The 25,895-nt window shown below is 44.9% G+C and overlaps 1 protein-coding gene across 9 annotated transcripts in view; it reads left to right on the top strand.

Annotated features, from left to right (window-relative positions):
- Nucleotides 1–25,895, top strand: part of CHRM2 (cholinergic receptor muscarinic 2) — a 365,548-nt gene that overhangs the window by 283,872 nt on the left and 55,781 nt on the right. The window contains exons 1-3 of one of the 9 annotated variants that reach the window (XR_011030566.1): nucleotides 9,274–9,589; nucleotides 14,754–15,014; nucleotides 15,113–15,303. The exons of 7 other annotated variants lie outside the window; for them this stretch is intronic. The gene's annotated coding sequence lies outside the window, so the exon portion shown is untranslated. Of the gene's footprint in view, nucleotides 1–9,273; nucleotides 9,590–14,753; nucleotides 15,015–15,112; nucleotides 15,304–25,895 lie in introns of those variants that run through there. One more of the 9 variants, XR_011030565.1, reaches the window with a different exon arrangement.

Below are 25,895 nucleotides of genomic sequence, written 5' to 3'. Positions count from 1 at the left end.
AATGCCTGTAAATGCTATATTTCTTTATCCCAGATCTCATCCTGTGTCAGCAAAGCCAGCAACCACGGGTGCAACTAGAGGGGCGCAGCCCCTGCGATCACAGGGTGCCCAGAGCTGTGGGGGGGCCCCAACCACTAACCTCCCCCTCCTCCGCTACAGGGGGCTGTACTTCAGATCTGGTGTTTTTGTGGCTACACTTGTTATTGGTGTGAAGATGATGATGGCCTCACTTGTTTTATGACCCTTGTAAGAGGTTTCACTGGGGGCCCCCATAAATTGTAGCTAGACCACTGCCAGCAATGTGGTCAGTGGGGACAGGGGTCCCACCTTCTTCACTTGCAGTATGTTCAGATTATTATTATTATTATTATTATTATTTATTTACATCTTCCGTGGCGCTTGTACAATGTAAGAAAACAAACAAGGGATACATAATGATACAGACAATGATATACATCAAATATGGACACTGATACAAAACACAGAACTGGTGATTACAATAGCAAATTTAACATGATGACTAAAAATGTATAAATGTCTAACACAGTGCGAGCAATTAAATGAATAACATTCCATGACACAAAAGGGTGAGAGCCCTGCCCTTGTGAGCTTACAATCTAAAGGAATGGGGTGGAGACAAGAGGTGGGGAAGTATACAGCATATGTACAGGCAGTGCGTGATTAGGTTATTTAGTAAGAGTAGATGTAGACGCGAGGTTGAAGGGTGCATGGCTAAGATGCTACAGTTTGTCGGGATATTTTTAAGATCTAGCAGAGATCTGCACAGCTACCCAATGATGATGTAGTTTAGTAATTCATCACCACATATTGCTACACGGCAATCCTTAAAGAGAATCTGTACTCTGAAATTCTTACAATAAAAAGCATACCATTCTATTCATTATGTGCTCCTGGTCCCCTCTGTGCTGTTTCTGCCATTCTCTGCTGCAAACCTGGCTTGTAATTGCCAGTTTTAGGCAGTGTTTACAAACAAACTAACCAGCTTCTAATAGGCTCAGCTAAGCAGAGTGTGTTAGTCACACAGAGCCTGCAGGGGGTGTGTACAGCTTCTAGCTAATCACAAGCAGCCCTGCACATTCCAGTCTGACTGCCTCAGCCTGACTGTGCCGACTATAGAGAGAAGATTAGATCATATAACAGAGATAACACAGCTACTGTGCAATTAGGAAAAGCTGCAGTAAGCCAGACCACATTAGAAAAGGCATAGGAACTTATAGCATAGAAGAAATAAAGATAAACAATTTGTTACAGAGTCTCTTTAACAAAGCCTTGTTAAACGATGTAGCATGACGCAGCCACTCATGTTTTTAACCACTTCGGGACCAGGTGAATAATTAAGCATTTTTCCATTATAGATAGCCAGGCATAGGTATCCCCAGTATAGATAGGCCAGGCGTAGGTATCCCCAGTATAGATAGCCAGGCATAGGTATCCCCAGTATAGATAGCCAGGCATAGGTATCCCCAGTATAGATAGCCAGGCGTAGGTATCCCCAGTATAGATAGCCAGGCTAGGTATCCCCAGTATAGATAGCCAGGCATAGTTTCCCCCAGTATAGGTAGCCAGGGATAGGTATCCCCAGTATAGCCAGGCATAGGTATCCCCAGTATAGATAGCCAGGCATAGGTATCCCCAGTATAGCCAGGCATAGGTATCCCCAGTATAAATAGCCAGGCGTAGTTATCCCCAGTATAGATAGCCTGGCATAGGTATCCCCAGTATAGATAGCCAGGTGTAGGTATCCCCAGTATAGATAGCCAGGCATAAGTATCCCCAGTATATCCAGCATAGGTATCCCCAGTATAAATAGCCAGGAGTAGGTATTCCCAGTATAGATAGCCAGGCATAGGTATCCCCAGTATAGATAGCCAGGCGTAGGTATCCCCAGTATAGATAGCCTGGCATAGGTATCCCCAGTATAGATAGCCAGGTGTAGGTATCCCCAGTATAGATAGCCAGGCATAGGTATCCCCAGTATATCCAGGCATAGGTATCCCCAGTATAGATAGCCAGAAGTAGGTATCCCCAGTATAGATAGCAAGGCTTAGGTGTACCCAGTATAGATAGCCAGGCATAGGTATCCCCAGTATAGATAGCCAGACATAGGTATCCCCAGTATAGATAACCAGGCGTAGATATTCCCAGTATAGATAGCCAGGTGTAGGTATCCCCAGTATAGATAGCCAGGCATCGGTATCCCAGTATATCCAGGCATAGATATCCCCAGTATAGATAGCCAGGAGTAGTATTCCCAGTATAGATAGCCAGGCATAGGTATCCCCAGTATAGATAGCCAGGCATAGGTATCCCCAGTATAGATAGCCAGGCGTAGGTATCCCCAGTATAGATAGCCAGGCATCGTTATTCGTTATCCCCAGTATAGATAGCCTGGCATAGGTTTTCCCAGTATAGATAGCCAGGCGTAGGTATCCCCAGTATAGATAGCCAGGCATAGGTTTTCCCAGTATAGATAGCCAGGCGTAGGTATCCCCAGTATAGATAGCCAGGCATAGGTTTCCCCAGTATAGATAGCCAGGCGTAGGTATTCCCAGTATAGATAGCCAGGCATAGGTATCCCCAGTATAGATAGCCAGGCATAGGTATCCCCAGTATAGATAGCCAGGCGTAGGTATCCCCAGTAAAGATAGCCAGGCATCATTATCCCCAGTATAGATATCCTGGCATAGGTATCCCCAGTATAGATAGCCAGGCATAGGTATCCCCAGTATAGATAGCCAGGCGTAGGTATCCCCAGTATAGATAGCCAGGCATTGGTATCCCAGTATAGATAGCCAGGCATAGATATCCTCAGTATAGATAGCCAGGTGCAGGTATCCCCAGTATAGATAGCCAGGCATAGTTTCCCCCAGTATAGATAGCCAGGCGTAGGTATCCCCAGTATAGATAGCCAGGCATAGGTATCCCCAGTATAGATAGCCGGGCGTAGGTATCCCCAGTATAGATAGCCAGGCGTAGGTATCCCCAGTATAGATAGCCAGGCGTAGGTATTCCCAGTATAGATAGCCAGGCATAGGTATCCCCAGTATAGATATCCAGGCATAGGTATCCCCAGTATAGACAGCCAGGCGTAGGTATCCCCAGTATAGATAGACAGAAATTACTCACCTCTCCTGGCGTTCCTCCGGCAATCGTCGCTCCGCCTCCTCTCTGCCCGGCATCCAACCTCACACTGCTGCTCAGTTCTGGGACCCAGCTTGATGACATCATCAAGCCGGGACCCGACACTAGAGGCAGCGCGAGGCTGGATGCCGGGCAGAGTGGAGGCGGAGCGACGATCGCCAGAGGAACGTCAGGAGAGGTGAGGGATCCTCTTCTTCCTCCGCTGCCTAGTAATCTACTACAGTTGGCAGTGATCGCAGTGATCACATGATCAGGAGCCAGTGAAGGGAGATGTAACTGTAACGTCTTGGTCCCAAAGGGGTTAAATGACTTTCTCAGCGGATCCAATCGTAAATGATTGTTCAGACTGTCACAGATTTCCATGCAAAAGTACCGTAATAATCACGTTTCACCTGTTGTGTGCCGTCGTTTGTACCCACTGCAGAAGATGGATCAGGGAACAAGCGTTCGTCGGATCGCGGGTTGCCGGAGGTTCCCATGTGGGTACCTGACTTCTGTCCTTACAGTTCCCAGACTTCGGGAAGTGGCCATGGCTCAGGTGTAGATTAAACAGTCTGCATATTTCAGTGTGTATTTCTGGGAACTGTGTTTGATCATTTTCTCATAAGACTTCATCCGGTCTGCCGGCATTTTTTGCACCACATGGGTTTAATCTCCTCAGTTATTTCCTGCAGTGGGATGCGTGGATGAAATGAATTATGAAAATCTGTAAGCTTTTCCTCATGGTCTTTAGTGTGCTCATTATTTGTGTTTGTTCTGGATTTACAGCAAGTAATTTTTTTTATACTTTACGAAAATCTTTCTATAGATCTTTAAAGTAGTGAAGCCAGACTTTGTAATTTTGGATGTGTTGGTTGTTGTGTTTGGTTTTATATGGATGCAGTGCAGTATTAGGCCCCTTGCACACTTGCATGCTGCATTGCTCCTCGGTACGCTTCCCCGACGCAAGGACCATACAAGTCTATGGAGACTTGCATAGTTCACATATTGCGGCGTATTGCTCTGCTGCAATGCTGATGCAATGTCTTTCGTGCGTTACGCATGATCCTTGCCTACCGCACAGATTATGCAACAATGGAAGTCAATGGGCGACCCAGCAGGTGTGCACAATTGGAGTGCAGTGCGAACTGGCACGCCTGCGCAGACCGACGGGAAGCCCAGTGACATACTTCCTGCCCAGCAGGAAGTGCATCACTAATGGGGGACAGGCCTATGAATATGACCTCGTCGCTGCACAGTGGCACAGGGTCACATGAAGCCTAAATTATAATTATAATAATAATAATAATCCAAACATTTGTATAGTGCTTTTCTCCTGTCAGACTCAAAGCGCTCAAGAGCTGCAGCCACAGGGACGCGCTCAAGAGGCCACCCTGCAGTGTTAGGGAGTCTTGCCTTGAACTCCTTACTGAATAGGTACTTGACCTAGCCAGGATTCAAACCCTGGTCTCCCATGTCAAAAGGCAGAGCCCTTAACCAGTACACCAGTACACCAGTACACCAGTGCAATGCGGTTGTAGTGCATTGGAGATCAGCGGATCAACCTACCCTGTAGATGGATCCTATGCTAAAGCATATCTGAAGCGAAAGATAAACTTACGAGATAATGAATTGTATGTTTTTGTACGGATAATAACTAGAACATTTGTAGCAAAGAAAAGAGTCTCATAATTTTATGTTAGTTAATAGCATTATTTATAACATTGTTTGCATCTGACTATCACAGTTGCAGTTTATAATCCACACTCTGTATTCTAAGCTGTAAAACAAAGCAGACGTATTGACCCTTTGAACTTTCCTGCAGCAAAACCTTATCTCAAGTCTTTGGGCCAGGGAAGCAGGAAATTTGGGCGCATGAGGCAGGTGGACAAAAAGGGCGCCGCCATTCACTCCCATAATAAATATCGTTTAAATTGGCGCCCAACAGGAAAAAAGGGCGCTGTAGAAAAATAACGTTTTAAAAGCGGCGCCCGGAGACTTTTAATGTTTTATAACTGTTTCTCATGATTACACATTATTTAATGATTTATAATTTTTAAAACATTATTTTTAAACGAAAAACAGTACAATATTTTTTAAAACATTACTTTTAAACGAAAAACCGTACAAATTTTTTTTTTTTTTTTTTTTTGCATTTTTAAACGAAAAACCGCACCATATTTTTTTAAAACGTTATTAATGCTTATCACAGGGGGGTCTTAGGTTTAGGCACCAACAGGGGGGTCTTAGGGTTAGGCACCAACAGGGGGGTCTTAGGGTTAGGCACCAACAGGGGGGTCTTAGGGTTAGGCACCAACAGGGGGGTCTTAGGGTTAGGCACCAACAGGGGGGTCTTAGGGTTAGGCACCAACACGGGGGTCTTAGGGTTAGGCACCACCAGGGGGGTCTTAGGTTTAGGCACCACCAGGGGGGTCTTAGGGTTAGGCACCAACAGGGGGGTCTTAGGGTTAGGCACCAACAGGGGGGTCTTAGGGTTAGGCACCACCAGGGGGATCTTAGGTTTAGGCACCACCAGGGGGGTCTAGGGGTTAGGGATAGGTACAGGGAGGGTTCTGTGTGAGAGTAGGGTTAGGTATAGCTTTAGTAAAATTCTTATTAATCTTTTATAAAACGTTATTATAAATTTCAATTTTTAAACAGGGAAGATTAACGTTTTTAAAATTGCCGATTTTATACACATTATTTAATGATTTATAACTTTATAAAACTTTATTTTTAAACGAAATATAACACAATTTTTTTTAAACGTTATTCATGATTATCTTTTAAAACCCTGCGCCCTTTTTTCCCGGCGCCCTTTTTTAACGTACGCTCGGGCCAGTGCACACCAAAAAGTGCTAGCGTAATCGCAAACGATCAGCGCTTTTTGAAGTGATTTTTCAGAGCGAGTCTAGGCATGTGCCTAGCGATTTTCTAATCATGCCTAGCATGGAGCATTTTAGTGTAGCGTTTCTGATTGTATTTTCCACATTCCTATACTTAACTTTGAGGCTGAATTGCCTCAGAAATCAGCAAAAATGCTGCAGGACCCATATTTGCGTTTGGGAGAAAATCACATTGCTCTGGTGTGCACCAGACCATTCATATACATTAGCCAAGCGCTTTTCAAAGCACTAGCATTTTTAAAAACGCTCAGAAGCACTCTTGGTGTGCACCAGCCCTTTCACTGTTTCTTGGTTGTTAAAGCTCTTCAGAAAACAGGACTGACGTTTTTTTTAACTCTTACTGTAGTGGAAAAGAGCATGATACTCTTTTCTTTGCTACTAGTGTTATGTTTATTATCCATACTACACATTCAGTTCATTGTCTCATACATGTATTTTCACTCCAGATTTACGTAAAGTATTGGATCGGTACATGCCTGTCCATTATGCCGCTGCCGGAGCTTGTCGAGGCCGAGCAGCTCCATGCTACTGCACAGGCATGAGCCAACCTGCACCTGCGCAGTGCAGCCATGAGATTTCAGAGTGTCCCGGTGTACTCTCTGCTGTCCTTGTTGGGTAAGATGATCTGCGCTGCTTTGGTATTCACGAACCAGCTGTATTATGTCAAGTGTGTTGAGGATTTCCCATTGCTATATTTTGTTTTATGGTTGACTCTCCAAACCTTTTGAAAGAGGGATATATAGAAGATCAGTGAATAAAGATGTGAAGATGGTTTGCTTGAAGAATACAGGACTGTTTAGACACTCCAGGCAATGGCCTGGAGCGCAGTTTGCCTCCAACAGCGCCACTTCACTTGCTGCCCTCAGTGGCATTTCCCTGTCTCCCTTTAGCTCTCCTAAGAGTGATGTGTGGATCCAAGGCGGCCTGCCCCCCACATTACCCAGCGAGTCCTTCTCTCAGTTCATGTAAAATTTGGTTACCAACATGTGTCTCCCTCATTCAGGGCCGGATTTGTACTCTTTACTGCCCAAGGCCACTGTCACCAGCTGCCCCCTTTCGGTGTAGGTAGCGAGATGACCCCTGCCCACTTCACTCCAGTACAGGTAGCCAGATGACCCCCCCAGGATAGGTAGCCAGATATCCCCTCCCCCCTTCTCTCCAGTATAGATAGCCATATGACTCCTCCCCCTTCCCTCTAGTATAGGTAGCCTGATGACCCCCCCCCCCCCCAGGATAGGTAGCCAGATATCCCCTCCCCCCTTCCCTCCAGTATAGGTAGCCAGATGACTCCTCCCCCTTTCCTCTAGTATAGGTAGCCTGATGACCTCCCAGTATAGGTAGCCAGATGACCCCTCCCCCTTTCCCTTCAGTATATAAGTAGCCAGATGACTCCCTTAACCCCTCCTTTTCTCACCTCCCTTCAGTATAGGTAGCCAGCTTACTTTCACACTGCAGCAGCCATCAGTGTCACTCATTTCTCCACTCATCTCCAGTGCAGAAGCTTCCTCTTTCTTTCCATCTCCAATGTTGCCCAAGTCCATAGCCGCCGGCCAGAATGCAAACGTGCACAGAGAGCAAGATGACTGCTGCCTGACATACAGGCGGCTAGCCGCAGAGTACTGCAGTCAGGCGCTCGCCTGATCTCCCTGCATTGCAGGATTTGCAAGCTTGCAAATGCTGCACTAGTTTAGCCTGCTGCTTTGGTGCCCTTGCTCCTGTGGTGCCCTAGGCCATAGCCTAGGAGGCCTTGGCCTAAATCCGGCCCTGCCTTCATTCCCTCCAGCCTCCCTACCTTCTTTCTTTCTTTCTTTCTTTCTTTCTTTCTTTCTTTCTTTCTTTCTTTCTTTCTTTCTTTCTTTCTTTCTTTCTTTCTTTCTTTCTTTCTTTCTTTCTTCTCTTCCTTCCCTTCCTACCTCTTTTCCCTCTTGTTATCACCCTCCCTCCTTCCATCTCTCTACCTCTCTTTCTCTCCCCTTCTCTCACACTTCCCTCCCACCTTTCCATCTCTCAACCTTCACCTTCACCTCTCCTTTCCCCCCAATTTCTCCCCTGCCCCCCATCTCTCACACCCCCTTTATCTCCCCCTTTCCCTCTCTTTCTCTACCTGTCTCCTTCCCTCCCCAGGGGTCTCCACCACTCTTTCACTTTTGCTCTCATAGCTAAGGCTTCCTCACTCTTCCTGCTGCTCAGTCACAGTTTCCTTCCACCACTATCCCGCATTATGCAGTCAATGTGAAATGAAACACAAGTGTCCTTCTGGCTTTCTATTCTCACAAGATCGGTGACTGAAAACTCAGAAAGGCCTGTGAAATCCCGCCGATGCAGCCTCATAAATCATTCATAGCGGAGAAGAGCAGCTAAAAAGGCGCTGCTTCTGTGAGAGGAAGTGAGAGGCCGAAGGCTCCCCGGAGAGGAGAGATTTAATTTATCCTGTTGTACACACAGTTTTAATGGCAACAGAAACATTCTTTTTTTCCTGCCTTGCTCACACGCGCCAATCCCTCAGTCCCCGCATGGCACACCACAGAGCTAGATGCACCGGCAAGGCTGGGGATGACTGCGCCGGATAATGGCTTTCGGTTTATTTATGGCTACTTCTTTTTTTTTTTCCTATGATTGCCTCTTCTGTTTGACAGCTACATATTTATGAAGATGGAAATAAAAAGTTCGTATAATCTCTTGCTGTTAGTTTTTTTTTAATTTGGCACTATCTCAAGGTCTTATAAGACACTGACCAACAGAGCCGTAACTAGAATTGACTAGAACTAGGCCCCATAGCCCATAGCAACATTTTTGCAGCCCCCACTCCAAACACCCATATTATAATGGTCAATCCATATAGCTTTCGCTGGTGCTCTAATGGACCCCCTCTAATATTAATTTCCCTAGTAGTCTAGTGGTCCCCTCTACCCCCATAGCTTTCCCTGGTGGTCTGGGGGGTCTCCTCTCTCTGGGGGGGGAGAGCCAGAATAACAGCAAGGAAAGGGCAAACAAAGAATACATTAAGACTTTAACCTCCCTGGCGGTATTATTTCCGGATTTTAGGGTCCTGTCTGAACGTTTCAGACCCAGCCAGCAGCAGCCCCTGCACTCACTCACCTCCCTGGGCTCCAGTGCTGCAGTTTTCCCTCCATCCTCCGGGTGTCACTGTAACTCTGTAGTGAAATCACTGAGGGCAATCTCACCAGAGTGATTCAGAGCCTCAGTGGAGAGGAAGTAGAATGACTGCCATTGTCTGGATCCCCTGGGAGCTCCATTGCTCTGCATTGAGGTTCCGGCGGCTAGCCCGAGCATAGCTCAGAGCTACCGCCAGGGAGGTTACAGAAATTATTTACGGGATCAGGCCTTCTTGGGTATGGGCCCCCTAACAGTCGCTGTGGCTGCTATGGTGATCCCTATGCCACTGCTGACCAAGAAAAAGCCATTCTTAGCACCAGACCAATATTTTAGGGCTGTCTTTTTTTTTTATTATTATTTTTTGTATTTCTAGTGCCAACATATTACCCAGCACTACGCAATAGATAAATGGGTTAACATATAAGGTAGGACATACAAGGAACTCACAACAAAACAAGATCATGCAAATGCAAATGTCTTTGTTAACAGTAGCTCAGTGTCTTTGATCAAAATAGAGTCTGTTCTAGTCCACAAGAGGGGTGTCAGACAGTGAGGTGGCATAATCAAGCTGGAAACACTAGGGGGGAGGGCCCTGCCAGAGCCTTACAATCTAAAGGGGGGGGGGGTGTTTGAGACAATAGGTGTGTCTGTTGAGAGGTTGTCCAGCAGAACGTATTATGGTACTGATGTGGGAGGTAGGCGAGCATGAAAAGGAGAATCCTGAGGGCTCCTTTGAAGGAATTAAAGGTGGGGGGCGAGTCTGATGACTGGTGGGAGCGAGTTCCATAGACTGGGAGCAGCCCTAGTGAAGTCCTGCAATCCCCACGATGAGCTTAAAGTGTACCCGAGCCGAAACACAGGTACAAAAGCATGTACATATAAATCAGGAAAATTAAAGGGGCACTATAGCAAAAAATTGTAAAATTTAAAATATGTGCAAACATAAACAAATAAGAAGTACGTTTTTCCTGAGTAAAATGAGCCATAAATGACTTTTCTCCTATGTTGCTGTCACTTACAGTAGGTAGTAGAAATCTGACAGAAGCGATAGGTTTTGGACTGGTCCATCTCTTCATAGAGAATTCTCAGGGATTTATTTATTTTCAAAAGCACTTAATTAATGGCAGTTGCTCCGTCCAACTGCCAAAAAACTGTGTAGCGAGCGGGGAAGCTGGCCAGCATCATTGTTCCTTTTTTAGGGAATATCTTTATAAAGAATAAAAGCCTTGCTGAGAATCCCCTATGGAGATATGGACTAGTTCAAAACCTGTCGCTTCTGTCAGATTTCTACTACCTACTGTAAGGGACAGCAACATAGGAGAAAAGTAATGTATGGCTCATTTTACTCTGGAAAAAATGTACTTTTTATTTGTCTATGTTTGCACATATTTTAAATTGTACAATTTTTCAACATAGCGCCCCTTTAATGTAACAGTGGGTGTTCTGAACAATTTACTACTATCTGTTATATGTCACTACAGTGCATCTTTAAAAATGTTGTAGAGTAGGGAACAGGAGCAGCCCCAGCTTAAACTTTGGTGGGCATAAAGAGGGCGTGATGGCTGGCTGGTGGGGGTGATCAAATCTAATGTTTGCATGGTGAGCTTTAGATATGTTTTGCCTAACTCAAGTGATAAAATTAAGCCTAAATAGTTCAGCAATGATAGGAAATAAATGTAATACGTAATCACAAGCAGATTGTCCAAATGGTTCTATTATAAAAGAAAAGTCACCTACAGATGTGCTTGGCTAGTCGGCTGGCATGCTTTAATCCTAACTTGCTAGCAAGCTGCTCCTGTGTGGACAGAGCACAGACAAATCATTCCAGACCTCTGCCTCTACAAGGAAAGGGGAGGGGAAGAGACATGAGGGAGAGAAACACAGTGTGTGTAATTCCTTATCTCAGTAGCTAAGCTTTGCTGGAGACTAGAGCTTGTATTTTACAGACAGGACATTTTAAATTGGGATACCATTCATTGGCTAAATTAAAAGAAAAACAGTAAGCTCTCAGCTAGTAAACCTTCTTTATTTTTTTCATTCATGTTGAGTGTCAATGTTAGAACATACAATCAGAAGGAGGTAGAGAGATTATGTTGCAAATATAAGTGTCATCCAGATGAATTACAAGGGATTGTGAGGTATTTATGGCAAATCGAGTCCCTTGGTTTATGTAATAGTAATCTGAACATTTGTATAGCGCTTTTCTCCTGTCAGACTCAAAGCGCACAAGAGCTGCAGCCACAAGGGTGCGCTCAAGAGGCCACCCTGCAGTGTTAGGGAGTCTTGCCTTGAACTCCTTACTGTTTTTTAGACCCTATTCTGTTCAGTGCGCAATGCTGGAGCCTGGAAACAGTTAACTGCATGTCACTGAGCAGGGGGGGGGGGGGCACTAAGGGGGGCATGGGAGGGACCCTAACAACAGGAAGGCATTTACATATAAGTGCTTTAACTCCTTAAGCACTTAATAACTTAAAAAAAATGTCTTTGTTTTAAATTATAAAGGATTTCTTATATTGCTTTTTTTCCCCTCTCCTTTCATTCCTGATGCTGAATATAGCTAAAAAGTCAAACTTTTTTTTTCTTTAATTGAGTAAAATAAAAAAAATGAAGCTCTATTTTATGCACTTATATTCCTGGTAGCGCTCTCACCTTTCATATACATTTAGATACATTGTATTTCATGATTAATAATAATTACAAATTACCATAAAATCTGCATTTTGCTTTGTGTCTTTCCTGAAAGCTGAGCTGGATTGGGAGGCTTCTGTGAGCCCAGCATCATAGCTCGCAGTGCATTGTGGGAAGCTCCCAAGTCCTTAGGTGTTTCATTTGCATAGATAATTTTGGCGGCGCACGTGGGTGCTCCTTGAAATCAGAGAGACCTGGATTTCTTATATGTATCCAGGCAACACATCTCTTTCTCCCTGTGCTGTCGCCATGTTTTTCACGGTAATTCCGATTCAAATAAGCAGGGCCTTATACGGATATTTGCATACCTTGACAGTTTCTTCCAAAGCCACTGTGATTAAATTATCTTTTTATATGTCTAATCATCATTTTATCCGAAGAGTTAACAGTGTGGAGGGTAGGAGCATTTTTCTCCCCTGATTTCTATGTCTTTGATGCGCAAAATGTATCTCATTCATTAAATCATTAGTCTTATTTTTAATTTACTTAAAATGGACCTGAACTCTTGCACAGCACACAATGAAAAGTTTTTATTACGTAAATAGCTGCTGAAGAAATTCACCTCTCTGTGTTCTGTGTCTAATCATTTCTTATCAGCAACTGTGAATAAACAGCAGGAGAGCTCTGCCAGGGCCGCTGTCCCAATACAGTAAACACTGAGGCTGGTTTCAGACTGTGGACCGGCGGTTAGTACGCGGTAATCCCCGTCTGGCAGCCATCCAAGTGGGAAGTGAGGCTCACTTCCTGTTGGCTGATCGAGGACATGCGTGGAAGTGTATTGCTTAAATACGCTTCCACGCATGCCCGATGCGTAAAACTGCGGCAGATCGTTTAAAAACGCACACGTCGCCACAGATTTACATGACTTCCACTCTGCTGCGGGTCCCGGCAGGAGCTGCATGGTAACGTAGATATGCACTCGCGTTAGATAGGGTACTTTCGGCACACTGCACCGCATTCTGTATGAAAACACCCATAGACATTCATTAGCATAGCGATGAGGTGTGGTAAAATCCCCTAACGCACCTCACCAGTGTGAAAGGCCCCTGTAAAAGCACCAGTGAATGAATGACGGGTGAGCGCATCTTTCTTGCACCCCGCACCAAGAAAGCTGCTGTGCCATGCTCCACTCTGTCCCCCATCCTTCCCTCCACTGAACTGACTATAAATGATTGGTACAGGTGATACTTATTGTGCATGCTCACTGTTTGCTATAACGAAAGATAATTCATGAAATAAACAGAAAAGGAGAGATAATTTGTGAGATAAACTGATAAGTGGCCTGATACACTAGCACACAGAAATATTACTGGTACTAATGCACACAATAGTGTGACCCATGAGCAAAGGTTATGGGTACAGGTAATATTACTGGTGGTTGGTGCATCAGGCCCAAGGAGAGATAAACAGATATGGAGACATAATCCATAAGCAGGGCCTTAAAGAGACTCTGTAACATTAAAAAGATCCCCTGGGGGGTACTCACCTCGGGTGGGGGAAGCCTCCGGATCCTAATGAGGCTTCCCACGCCGTCCTCTGTCCCACGGGGGTCTCGCCGCAGCCCTCCAAACAGCCGGCGACTGTGCCGACTGTCAGTTCAATATTTACCTTTGCTGGCTCCAGCGGGGGCGCTGTGGCGACTTTCGGCTCGGAAATAGACGGAAATACCCGATCTCCGTCGGGTCCGCTCTACTGCGCAGGCGCCGGAAACTTGCGCCTGCGCAGTAGAGCAGACCCGACGGCGATCGGGTATTTCCGCCTACTTCGGCGCCGGCAGCCGTCAGAGCGCCTGCGCAGGAGCCAGGAAGGTAAATATTACGTCACCGCTGCACGGAGGGCTGCAGCGAGACCCCTGACGGATGGAGGACGGCGTGGGAAGCCTCATTAGGATCCGGAGGCTTCCCCCACCCGAGGTGAGTACCCCCCAGGGGCCGTTTTGTCGTTACAGTTCCTCTTTAATAATAACCCCTATGACCCCCCATGACCCTGTCCCGGGGGTAGGGCACTCCTGTACATAATGCAGAGTGACAGTGAAGCATTACACATTACCTCTTTGCGGCAGTGGGACTGGTCCTCTTCGGCGTGCAAGTGCCATTCAGCCAATCACTATGTGGCATGCAGGGACAGAAGCCACATAGTGATTGGCTGTATGGTGCTTGGGCCCCATGTGATGGAAAGGGGGAGGGATCAGGCCCCGTCCAACAGATCTCTGTGGGGAGGGGGGGTGCCACAGTGTTGGTACACCCAGTCCATAAGATAAGATTGGTGTATCAGCGTCATATGCTCAGTTTAGTTTTGACTCAGAGATAGGCTTGCAGTCAAGGGCGTCTTAAAGCACATGCACTACAGGAGGTTGCCTGGAGTGCAGAGCTGTCTGGAAGGCGCTGTAAATTTTCTGGCAGTCCAGGAAAAAAAAGGTAATGTTCCCTGTCCTGAGAGACTGAAAACTAAGTTTGCGGAGAGAAAAGGCTTCCTGCTCTCTGCGCAATTGTTCTAATGACTGCATTTGCTCAGCCACTGAGAAGGAATCATACAAAGATTTGTAGACAGTCCCTATTCAGTGTGCAGCTGGGTCTTGTGTACAAGACCCTGTCCCCAGCCACCCCGCCCGCACCCTCCACAAGTTCTGTGAACTATAGTGATGCTGGAGGAGGCTACAGAGCCAGTTCTGCCCCCAGCCTCCTCACCCCATTCCCAACTGCTGCTGTGTACTGTAGTGATACTAGAGGAGCCAGAAGAGCCAGTTCTGTTCCATCGGAGGAGGTGAGAGTGAGTGTAATAAAAAACTGTGGCTGTCAGTTTTCTGTGTGTGTTTTTCTGTATGCGTTTTCTGCACACCAGGTATGTCTGTAGTTTCAGTCCAAATATCTTATATTATTTAACATTTTCCCAATTTTCCAGCCTTTGCAGATCTTATTGACAATTTTTATTCCACTCATGAATGGCTCATTGTGGAAGTTGGGCCTGGGCATAGCATGAGCTGTAGGCCTTCACTACACCTTTCCATATCCAGTTTTTCCACTCCACCCATCCACATCCTCAGACCACGGTCCTCAGCCTCCACTTGTCACGCCTTGCAGGGCTAACTCTCAAACCTTCAACTCCTCCCTGGATCACCCGGAGCAAAAAGAAGGAGGTTCTCTCCGCCTGAAGACCAATGAGGTAACACGCAGTTAGCAATGTATTCACTTCTATTCACTTGAAAAGAGAAGTTAATATATTGTTAGCTGTGCATTAACCAATTTCTCTCTGCACTGCAGAACGGAGCGCCACCGAGAAAGCAGCCGGTCGTCACCAGACTAAAACACGCCATCGTAAGACCTGCGATAATCCATCCACTCTTCCATAAAGTCATATTCACGTGCTTGAGGAAATAGCAAGATGGAGAAATATTTAAAGGGTTATGTATTTCAAAAACAAATTCGGACAATAAACGTGTTTCTTGACATTATATGCACTTGTGTGAGCTTTTTGCATTTGGGTGCATTGTTTGGCCTGAACAGAGACCCTTAAAGGCATAGTTCAGCCTCCCATATTTTTCACTGCAAGAGTTAATGGGGGGGGAGGAGGTTAATGGGGGTCTCTTGACACAGGTATTCAAGAGAAAGTCAGTCATGTGATCCATAGATCCATTGAGCACACAAGAATCTGTGTGCTCCTAGCCTTGGGAACAGCACTTACTTTCTAGTTTCATCCTAAGCTGCCAAGGGATTAACTCTCAGCGGCTAGCATTGCAGCCACAGGGGTGGCTTAGGAGTCAGAGATGTAGCACAAAGAGGTATAGTGGGAATAAACTTCATATTAACTGGAAAAAGTAAATCATCCAATAAAAAATACTTATTTAGTTTCCCTACCCTGCTGTTTTTAATGTTGACATGTGATGCAAATTTGCTATCGTAGGCATTTGAGATATTGGGGAGCCAAATTTGGACTTTAAATCAGTGTTTTTGACTTGTTCAGGCAACAAGCATGCATTGTGGGGAAGAGAGACGTACTGACAGCGCCACCATGTGGTCAAACCCACAGAAGTATTCCATCGATGGTCTCCTGTTGTTCCATGATGGATTAGTTGCAGGGCTGGATTTCTGGAAAGGCCTCAAAGGCTTGGGCCTTGAGCAGCAGCTGGCTTAGGGGCAGCTGGACATGGACAGGGGTTGCTGCAAATAGAATACAAATGTTGCAATTAAGGAGCAACAGATAGAAATAGGGAGCTGCAGCCCAAGGGATTTGTATATTAAAATTAAAGGGGGCTGCTGTACATGAATGTTAGACATGAAAGAGGGGGCTGCACAAGGAATAGGAGGGGGTGCTGCACATGGAAGAGGAGCTGCAAGACAGTTGGCCTAGGGGCACAACAAGTATAATTCCAGCCTTGATTATTTGAGAGTCCTGGGTGGTGGATGCCTTATGATAGCCATTGCAGCTGTCCTGAATCTGTTGTAGACTTTTCTGCCACTGACTGTCATATTTAGTGCATGTCTCTTTGTTGCTCCATCCTTTTTAGTAGCATGAGACGCCACTGCTACCCTCCATACCTGCATGGAGTCCACCTTGTGGTCACAAAGATCTACTGGATGTCACTAGTCATCTGAGGTGACATCTACCTCTCCGTACTTACCATTCATTTCATCACCTGAGCCATTCTCTATGAGTGCTGTTGTATCTGACTCTTTATGACATGTTAACCCTTAGACTGCCAGCTATTTTTCTTTTAAAGCTACGTGCCAGTGCCTTTTATGCTTGAACTGTGTTTATTAAATGTCTTGCCCAAATCCACATGTACCAAGCATAGCTCCCAACCATTTTCAGTGGGGCTGCCCCTCTTTGCAAACCAAATCTCTCTGTCTCCTCTTTCAGGACTGATTTATGGAAATTAATATTAAGTGTTTTTCTACTGAAAAATGTGTTTAATTGGCTTCAACAGGTTTTTTTTATTTCAAGTGTTAATTTGAAGAAAAATTTGTGATAATAGAACGGACCAGTGTGGTTTGAATTTTAAAATCACATCTTTGGCTTATGAATTTTTCGTGGTCTGTGTGATTAGTGGTGTGGTGGGGGCGTGGTTAGAGTTGTGGCAGGGGTGTGTCTTTAAGGGTCCATCTTTCTCATCTCAAAAAGTTGGGAGAGGATAGTCATTGGGAAGTCATTGAGGTGCAAATAAATTTGAGATGTTGAGAGTTATGCTAACAATTATGATTAAGAATTATGCTTACGTTTATAAATATCTGTTTTTAAGTGAACTAATGAAACCTTGCGGTAAAAGCATTTCATGGGTTCATTTCCAAGCTGCATTGAATTGCAGTAACATTTGCAATTCTGCATCAACCTAGAATTATTTGCATATTTTAAGTGAAGTAGATAGTTGGCCCTGAGCCACAACTCTGTAATAAACACTTTTTAAATGTCCATGGCAAAGAAATATGAAGAAACAGAAATGCCTATAGGCATCCACTTTTACACCAAAATGCCTTCAAACATTATGGCAGGGGCATTGCTAGTATTCTAAAGCTGGCCACTAACGGTCCAATTTCTCGCGAAAAATCGTTCGAGCGATCAGAAATTCTGATCGGACGAAAAATCGTTCACTACACCATCAACTAACCAATCCTTGCTTCCTATCTATCACGATCACCAAGAGAATCCGAATTTTCGTTTGACGAAAATTCATTCGGGCGACATTTTTTTCATTCGTTCATAATCAATTGTGGCCACCAATGGAGATTATTTACAACCAATTCGATCAGAATTTCTGATCGCTCGAACGATTTTTGGCTAGAAATTGGACCATTATTGGCCAGCTTAAAAGATCTGGGGCACTTTTGGTCACCCCTGCTCTGTGCCTAAAATGGGTGTGGCCATGCACCATGTGGTATGGTCATGGGTGGAACAAAATTTACATGAACTTAGCAGTGGTGTAAGTAGCCTTACCCAGGAAAAGGTACCCACTAGGGTCCCTCCTTTAACATCCCTGGCGGTCTATTAGAAACCACTAAGCACTATTTTTTAATTATTTTGCACTATTTTTTAATTATTTTTTTTTTAAAATCATGTAGCGAGCCTAGGGCTTGCTACATGATATCCCCCCGCCCGAATCGATCACCTCCGGGATTTTCTGAAGGGCTTCCCCTGTCGCCATGGCGACGGGGCGGGATGACGTCACTGATGTCATGGACGTCGTGACATCTAAAGGGGGTCCCGATCCACCCCTCAGCGCTGCCTGGCACTGATTGGCCAGGCAGCGCATGGGGTCTGGGGGGGGGGGCACTGCGCGGCGATCAGCGGCGATTTTGCGCGGAGCAGCGGCGATCGGAGTGCACACACAGCTAGCAAAGTGCTAGCTGCGTGTTGAAAAAAAAATGATGCAAATCGGCCCAGCAGGGCCTGAGAATTCCTCCTGCGCGGCTTACCGCCAGGAAGGTTAACTGCTTTATTAGCTTTATTGGCGCCAGGCTGGTTATGGTCACCTAAAAGACACAGAGCAGTGGGTAAATGGAATCCGATTTTGTGGCTGATAATATTGCTTGAAAGACAGCCCGAGGTGGGCTTGTAATTTTCTTTTAAAAAGTAGGTTACTTGATCCAGGTGACTAAGCGGATCAGGTAGCCTCAAAAACCGCCGCTCCTCTGGGCCACAATAGCCCACTTTCACTTTCATGATCTCTGGGTCACGATGCTGGAAAGAGAGATTGATTCTCTCACCAGCGCGCAGAGAGGCAGGGGAGTGGCAGGAGGCGTGGCTAGGGAGAGAGAACTGCCCAATGACAGCTCTGGAGACCCTAAAGGAACACCCCTGACTGGCGTTTTTGAACAGGAAATCCCTCTCCCCTGTGTTTACCTCAGAGATAGTGACGAATAATGTTGCCAATCTTGGGGGGGGGGGGGGGGGGGCTATAGTGCAGCGGTGGGGGGCAGAGAGTAGTGGTGTGGGGACAGAGAACATGCATCTGTGTCCCATCTCCCCCCCCCCCCCCCCCAAGAACCACCTCCGGTTCTCTTTAAGAAGTTTATTTATGTAAATCAATCTGTATGTCACCCTCTACAAATGCCATATAGATGAAACCTACATATCTGGCAAATAAAAGGCACCTTTACCAGCAGCGTAAATAGAATCTGATGATGTTATTTTTATTATATGCTCAGTTTGGATTGGCCAGTGCCCCGGGGTTATGACATTTCCACGTTCAGTATAAATATGGCTTCTGCTACTGTAAGCTGCGTCCTTTATGAGACTTGGACGGTTATGGCCTCTAAAATATTACTTGCGCTAAAAAGTATCCAGGCTAATGGCCTATAGGCGATGAAAATGTACTTGTGGAATTTATCGATGAGCAAAAGCCATGCCAAATTTCAATAGCGGAAATTCAGTGTACCGGAATTCTGGTTCATAATTATGCATATGGAATGGAATGAAACCGCTGCAGCCAGAATTTGCTTGTAAACCGTCCAGGAGGGTAACATTAATCTGTACGCGATATATACATTCCTCCGCAGCGGCGGTATACCATTAATAAGCTCACATAAGCTCCCCAGACATGCTGTGACTACATACAGCTCCTGGGTGTACGCTGTGATTACTGCAGTAGTTTGAATTTATTTTTTCCATCCTAATTTCAGTGTAATGAAGAAGGCACAGCCTGCCGCTGTCTCCCCAAATTTTATTACGCCGTGGCCTGCTTTCCCTGGCTTCCCGAACCTCGCAGATGCTGATGAGTCATCCGGGTCTCAAAAAGGCCATTTCTCATGTCCAAACCGTTCACCCGCGTCCCATCACAGCAAATGTAATCTTCGGGTGGCACAGGATGAACTTAATTTACCTTCTATTAAGTCACTGATATAACTCGCTCCTCGGTTCCAGGCAACTACTTCTCAGAGCAAGGAAAGAGGTTTGATATTCAGAAGCTGAAGTTATTTAAAGCGGGATTGTCAGCCACAAAATCAAATTCCATTTACCCACTGCTCTGTGTTTATTATGCAGTCTGCAACCTGACCCTGCAGTGCAAACATTCCAATCTAATCAGAAATGTTTCTGCTGTAATAAATCTTTTATCAGTCAGACTGGCTCTATTTGGTACACTGAGGAGGAGAAGGAAGCGTGTCATCTCCCCTCCCACTTTCCTGCTCCTCACTGATTGGCTGGGGGCTGTTCAGTGGGAAGCTGCTGAAATCTGATCTATGCTGTGCTCACATGTGTTTACAAAGCAACCTAGATATGGCCATGCAGTTTCTAAGAGAAAACAAAAGAGTAAGGGAGGAAATGACATCAGGATTGGCATCAGTCAGAAGAAGTAAGTAAAAATGGAAAATGCCAGGAACAGTTTTCTTTTTATTTACTATATAAAATTCACTTAAATCAAAAGATGGACAGTACAATACATATGTAAGTATAACAAGTATTTATCAACTTATATATGTGTTTTTTTCCCTGGGATAGTATGGCTGTCCATGCTGCTTTAAGGCTATGTACCACTTGTGCTGATGAAAAAATGCTATGCCACCAGTTCAGATGTATACTTCACAAGGAATTTTGCAAATCTTAAAGGAGAACTGTAGTGAGAGGTAGATGGAGGCTGCCATATTGATTTCCTTTGAAGCAATACCAGTTGTCTGGCATCCCTGCAGAGCTATTTGCCTGCAGTAGTGTGAATCACACCAGAAACAAGCATGCACCTAATCTTGTCAGATCGGTCAAAAATGGCAGAAACACCTGGTATGTTGCATGTTTGTTCAGGGTCTAGGGCTATAAGTATTAGAGGCAGAGGATCAGCAGTATAGCCATTCAACTAGTATTGTTCAAAAGGAAATCAATATGGCAGCCTCCATATACCTCTCACTACAGTTCTCCTTTAAATGTCAGATGCCTTCCCTTGCTTGTATTAGTAGAGGCAGCTACAGGCTCGCCAGAGGATGAGCAATAACATGGGGTGATATTAAAGGGGCACTACAGCCTTTTTTACATCCTTTTTCGGGAATATCTTTATAAAGAATAAAAGCCTTGTTGAGAATCCCCTATGAAGAGATGGACTAGTTCAAAACCCGTCACTTCTGTCAGACTTCTACTACCTACAGTAAGTGACAGAAACATAGGAGAAAAGTAATTTATGGCTCATTTTACTCTGGAAAAAATGTACTTCTTATTTGTATATGTTTGCACATATTTTAAATTTTACAGTTTTTCGCTGTAGTGCCCCTATAAATCAAGAGAATAAGAAACAGAATTTTGGTTAGGTACAATCTCCCCAGAAGGGAGTCTAAATCAATCTCCAACTCACAAACACAGCATATGATTAGTATATTAATATTATTATTATTACTATGCAGATGTAGCACACCTGTAAATGTAGCTGAGTTAGATGGGTCCTGCTCTTGTCCAACTCTGGTGACTCTCACAACTTCCAGTGATACACATGAACCAGCAGTATAATGCTAAGCAATTTTATTGGATCCGGAGACCCAGTAATAAAGATAAAATTAACAATTTACCTTCTAGTAATATGTTCTAACAGATAGGACCTAGCAACTGATTCACAGTTATGGCAATAATGGAATACCAACAGTTGCTTGCAAAGGAATGCAATAGGGAATGACACCTCCAAAGTCTCTGGGAAGGGTTTGGCCCAAAGAAGCACCAGAAATCCCCCCTCAGTTACTGCGTACTGATCCCCCAAACGAACTTCCTGGTCGGGGTGGTCGCAGCTGTCTGCGTAGGTGCTGTCCGGCAGATGCGCGCCCTTGATCGTGCGCCCGCAGCTTGGAGCACTCTGGTCAGGTGCACAAATTGATCAAGGACGCGCATCTGCAGGGGAGCACTTGAGCATTCAGCCGCGACCACCCAGACCAGGAAGTATGTTCGGTGGATTAGTACGGGGTACGGGAGGGGGGCGGAGGAGAACAGGGGGGGGGGGAACAGTGGGCATAAGGAGAGTCCACTACATATGCCTGCTCCCTACGTTTTTAAATTGTTTTTTGTACTAAGGTATCCTTTAAAGGCCCCATTTGCAGGGTCAGATTTGTACTCTTTACCGCCCAAGGCCACTGTCAACAGCTGCCCCCTCTAGTATAGGTAGCCAGATAACCCTTTCCTCCCCCTCCTCCAGTTTAGGTAGCCTGATGATTCCCCCCGTTCCCTCCAGTATAAGAAGACAGATGACCTTCCCCCCCCCCTTCTGTATAGATAGCCTGATGACCCACCTCCCTTCAGTATAGGTAGCCAGGTGACCCTTCCCTCCCCACCACACTATAGCCTGATTCCCACCCACCCTTGATCCTGTGGTGCCCTAGGCCATGGCCTATGTGGCCTTGCCTTAAATCCAGCCCTGCCCATTTGTAAATAAATAATTGGATACAAACCTAAACAGTAAGGTCATTTTATTAACATTCAGTCACAAAATGACTTGTGTAGCTCTCATACATGTTACAGCAATTGTCCCCACCAAAGGTGAATCTCATTTGGAAGCAGACCTATCCCGTGTGTAAGAGATTCAAAAGATAAGTTGAGTTTTGTGCTTGATACTTTTTATCTGCGCTGACAGTAATTTCTTGCAGGATGTCCTTCTGGGAACATAACTTCCCTTCTGCAGTCACACTGATTTACCTTCCTGTCACAAAAGTAAGAACACATTCTGCTGCTTAATGTGAGAATGCTGGTGCTAGCAAATAACCACGGACACATAAATAAGATCTGACTAATGAGAGAGTTTGGGAAGGGTAGAAGAATGCTGTAAGGAGGGTGAGAGAGGTGAAAGCAGAGCAGGATCATCCACCAGGCAACCTAGGCAGGTGCCTGGGGCTTAACGGGTGTCAAGGGGCCCACTAGGCACCATCTCTAAGTTTTTTTGTTTTTTTTTTAACTTTCTTGGGGCTTCCAACCCCACGTAGTCTGTAAAGCACTTTGTGTCATTATGGTCCCCTCCATTGTGCCGTTGCCCACTCCAGTAAAGTCTGGGATTGGTTGAGTAGCGGACTACTGCATATGCATGACCCCGCCCGCTCACCTCTTCCATCCCACTCACATGCCCAGGAGTGTTCTGCGCATGCACAGTTACAAATGCACATGTGCAGAATTCTCCCTGCTATGGGACCATGCATGAGGATCCAGCAGCCCGTGGCTCGACCAGGTTGCGGACTAACAGGGCTGATAGTGGAACAACAGATTGCATTGTATTGTCTTCCCTATCTAGTGTACAGCAGTGCATAATATGCTATCGCTTTCTAAATAAAGTTTAATAATAATACTGTAAAATTTGTGTTTCTGAGTCTAAAGCCTCATACCGCAACGAGCCAGAAAGATGGATCCAGCGACCTCTCCCTCATGACGAGCGTACAGCGATTCATCTTCCTGCCAGCGGGTATGTGCGACGTGTTACACGACGGGTGCGAACAGGAAGTCAAGCGATCTCGGTACTGTGCGCAGTGTCGTTGGGGATCTTAACTACTTTACCCCCAGCGGTACAGATTTCTCCGTCCCTTTTTCCACCCTGATACCACCAAGGGACGGAGAAATCCATACCTGATGCCGCTCCCGTCGCTGTCCGCGCTCCAGCTCGCCCGTCCGCGCCGCCCCCGCACTCGTGCACGCCGCCGCCCGCTCGCCCGAAGATCAATGAACGGGAAAAACCTTTCCCGTTCGTTGATCTCTTCCCCCCGCAATGATCAGCTGCTTCTATGAGAAGCAGCGATCATTGTGAGAAAAAAACAGTGTCCCAGCCTCCTAACCCTTCCTGCAAGCGTACTTCCTGTATGCTTGCAGGACGCATAAACAAAAAGTTACTGTGGCCATCTTGTGGCCAAATAGTAAAACTACACCCTAATGCATTTTTCATATACAAATACATTACTTTTACACTAAAAATTAACTAATTACCTCCTACACTCCCCAATTTTTTTTTTTTGTAATTAAATTTTTTTTTAAAAAATTACAATTAAAAAAATACATAAATAGTTACCTTAGGGACTGAACTTTTTAAATATTTATGTCAAGAGGGTATAACACTGTTACTTTATAAACTTTGGGCTTGTAATTAGGGATGGACGCAAAACTGAAAAAAATGTACCTTTATTTCCAAATAAAATATTGGCGCCAAACATTGTGATAGGGACATAATTTAAACGGTTTTATAACCGGGACAAAAGGGAAAATACATTTTACAGTAGCATGCATTATTTAAAAACTATAAAGGCCGAAAACTGAAAAAGAATTTTTTCCCCACATTTTTCCTATTTTCCCATTAAAACACATTTGAAATAAAATTATTGTTGGCATAATGTCCCACCTAAAGAAAGCCTAATTGGTGGCGAAAATAACAAAATATAGTTCATTTCATTGTGATAAGTAATGATAAAGTTATAGACGAATGAATGGAAGGAACGCTGAAAGGTGAAAATTGCTCTGGTGCTCAAGGGGAAAAACCCCTCAGTTGTGCAGTGGTTAAAGATCTGCCGTGACTGTTTTTTATCGCCACGTGACTCTTCTAAGCGATGTTTGCGTGATCGTGCGCTTGCACCCACATCGCAACATTGCGTAAACTACCACTCATTGCTCAAAAAAACACCGGTTGGTGGTAAAATTATCGGTAAAATCACGACATGGCTACGTAGCTTTATAAATACCTATTTGCAAATCTCTTTACAGCCTGGTGAAATTGTATTTTATTTTACTTTGAAATAACGTAGAAAGGGGTTAGAACATTGTTCCGGTGTGTACTGCTGTCTTTTTGCCCTATCTGAAATCATTTCTTCACTTCCTCTCCTGCCAGCAAGAGTGGAGAAAAGTTACAATCTCCATCGAGTTTTTATTGCTGTCTCTCATTTCCTGTCTTGGGCACTAGCAGGGTTCACATTAAGACATAGAGGCCAGTCGAGGTCAGGAGACGTGAAGGGAGGAAAAGTCACCCCAAATGGGACACATATAGCCTCAATTCACTAAGCTTTATCAAACACGTTACCAAACATTTGATAATTTACCTCATGGGTAAAATCTCATTTTGAATTCACTAAGGTGTTACAGATTTATTGAAGGTTTTATCGATAAAACATTCGATAAATATATAACATCTTAGTGAATTAAAAATTAGATTTTACCCATGAGGTAAATTATCAAATGTTCGGTAAAGTGATAAAGCTTAGTGAATTGAGGCCATAGACAACAGTAAATCTCAAAATGGTTCGTACCTCTTTTCTATCATTGAAAACGAAATACAATTTTTATTTATGGAGCTAACTTTTTAGGTATATTATGAATTATTATTTTTGTTATTGTTGCTGTTTTTGTTATTGTTGTCATTATTATTATTTTTATTGTTTTCAGCAGAACATTATGGAGTATCTTGTAAAATCTCCATCATTAACTATCATTTGGCACTGCTCTGTGCTCAGTGAGATAGAGAGAAAGAATTGCAGAGGAACTATAGTGAAAATAACTTAATGAATGAAATTGCTTATTTTGTTTATAACATTAATTTAACCTTCCTGGCGATGCCAATAGTGAGTATAAGACCCAGATGTATACCGGTAGGTAGAAGATGTGCAGCCAGGTATAGTTAGCCAGGTATAGTTAGCCAGGTATACAGTAGTTAGCCAGGTATAGTTAGCCAGGTATAGGTAGCCAGATGTATAGTTAGCCAGATGTATAGTTAGCCAGGTATATAGTGAGCCAGATGTTTAGCCAGGTATATAGTGAGCCAGGTGTGTAGCCAGGTATATAGTGAGCCAGGTGTTTAGCCAGGTATATAGTGAGCCAGGTGTTTAGCCAGATTTATAGGTAGCCAGATGTCCCCCTCCCGATCCTCCCCCCCCTCCTAGCACGCTGTGGGTAGCGATCTGTGCTACCCACAGCGTGCATAACAAGCACACCCTAGGGAATCCCTGGGCAGCCAGCGGGGCAAAGAATGTGCGGGGGTTCCCCCTTGTATGTGGAGGCTGTGCTGATGGGGGATCCCCCTCTGTGCGGGTGGGGGGATCCCCCTTCTATTGTGGCTGGGCGGGGGATCCCCCTCTGTGTGGGTGGTAGTGTTGGGCGAACACCTGGATGTTCGGGTTCGGGAAAGTT

Source organism: Hyperolius riggenbachi, chromosome 3 (assembly GCF_040937935.1).
Source record: "Hyperolius riggenbachi isolate aHypRig1 chromosome 3, aHypRig1.pri, whole genome shotgun sequence".
NCBI classification, from domain to species: Eukaryota; Metazoa; Chordata; class Amphibia; order Anura; family Hyperoliidae; genus Hyperolius; species Hyperolius riggenbachi.
Note: the sequence above shows the minus strand (reverse complement) of the source record. Positions and strands in the feature narration are given on the sequence as shown.